Source organism: Suricata suricatta, unplaced genomic scaffold, assembly GCF_006229205.1.
Source record: "Suricata suricatta isolate VVHF042 unplaced genomic scaffold, meerkat_22Aug2017_6uvM2_HiC HiC_scaffold_1364, whole genome shotgun sequence".
NCBI classification, from domain to species: domain Eukaryota; kingdom Metazoa; phylum Chordata; class Mammalia; order Carnivora; family Herpestidae; genus Suricata; species Suricata suricatta.
The window spans coordinates 1-1,662 of NW_021857821.1; the positions used below are offsets into that span (position 1 = coordinate 1).

At 31.3% G+C, this 1,662-nt stretch overlaps 1 pseudogene; it reads left to right on the forward strand.

Annotated features, from left to right (window-relative positions):
• The first annotated feature begins 6 nt into the window (after nt 1-6).
• LOC115284640 lies at nt 7-631 on the forward strand (annotated as a pseudogene).
• Nucleotides 632-1,662: the final 1,031 nt, after the last annotated feature.

Consider the following 1,662-nt stretch of genomic DNA (forward strand, 5'->3'; position numbering starts at 1 on the left):
GTGGCCATTTGCAGCCCACTGCACTACCACACCTTGATGTCAAAGAAACTCTGCTTTCAGATGACCACAGGGGCCTACATAGCTGGAAACCTGCATTCTGCGATTCATATAGGGTTTCTCTTTAGGTTAACTTTCTGTGGGTCTCATCAAATTAATCACTTTTTTTGTGATGTTCTTCCATTATACAGACTCTCTTGTGTTGACCCTTATATCAATGAATTGATGATATTTATCTTTTCAGGGTCAGTTCAAACCTTCTCTATTATCATAGTCCTTATCTCTTATTTCTGCATCCTCTTCATGATTTTCAAAATGAAGTCCAAAGAAGGAAGAGGTAAAGCCTTATCTACTTGTGCATCCCACTTTCTCTCTGTCTCAATATTCTATGGTTCTCTTCTTTTTGTGTACATTCGACCAAATTCTGTTAAAGAAGAGGATAAAGATATACCTGTTGCTATTTTTTATACTCTAGTAATTCCTTTATTAAACCCCTTTATCTATAGTCTAAGAAATAAGGAAGTATTAAATGTTATAAAAAAAACTATGAAGAAAATTTTATAACACTCTGAAAGAAAAATCTTCCCCTGTGGAAAAGGAACTTTGCTTTTCAAAATCATGGAATATAGAGAAAGTAGAAAATGGTCACTTTCTACATAAAATATTAAATTACTAACACATGATAGAGTGTAAGTCAAATAAATACGTTCAGTAATGAGATATTATGCTACAATATATTTCAAAATCTAAGCTACTAGGCCCCCAGCAAGAATGAACTAAACAATTATTCTTGAGTTCACAAATTATGTCACAATGAAATTAGTTAAAGTATTAAGTAATTGTTTCAAATTATAATGAGTTACGATTTTCTACAAATACTAGGAATAGAAGTCAGTATATATAAAGATCGCCACTGTTTAGAATTGAGAAACTTTAGGAGCCTCAAAGCATAATCTTACAAACTCTGGCACATTTCAAGTTCTCAAGAATTAACCCCTTCTTAACACCACTGGTCAGAAGTAAACTGTATATATTTGATTCTCAATTTTCTTTGAGTTTATTCAAGAGATTATGGTTGAATGTTAATTACACAGAATAACTATTTTCAAGTCAAGAATATTTTCATCTTTAGTATCTGTCAATTTTACTCTCAAGTTCTCTGGAATAAAGTATATGTTTACTGATGATTTATCAATCTATAGTTGAAATAAATGCTATTTATTTGAAATCCCTATGAATCTGGATATATTCATGTAGTTTGATTAGGCATCCATCAAAATAAAGTGCAATCCTGAATACATTAAACTAAATGAAGGTTTCTTTTTCTCTCTGATATTATTACTTGTTATTAGGAACTCCACCAACCTGTACTGATTCCAAAGTAAGTTACTGACCTATTCATAGCATTAACAAAAAGTTGGAGACGCTGTAAAGTATAAATTAGGCAGAAAATAGTGAAAATTCTAAATACCTAAACAAGAAAGTTTTATTGTAAATTATTGACAAATAATTTACAGAGAACATACTATCTGCTAGGCACAAAGCTAGACCTTCATATACATTACCCACAAATTGTGAGATATGACTTTAAATGCTTTTTCTCAGTAAAAACCTCATCCTTTGAAACTGAGTAGCTTGCTCAACTTTATCCAAGTCATTCAGATT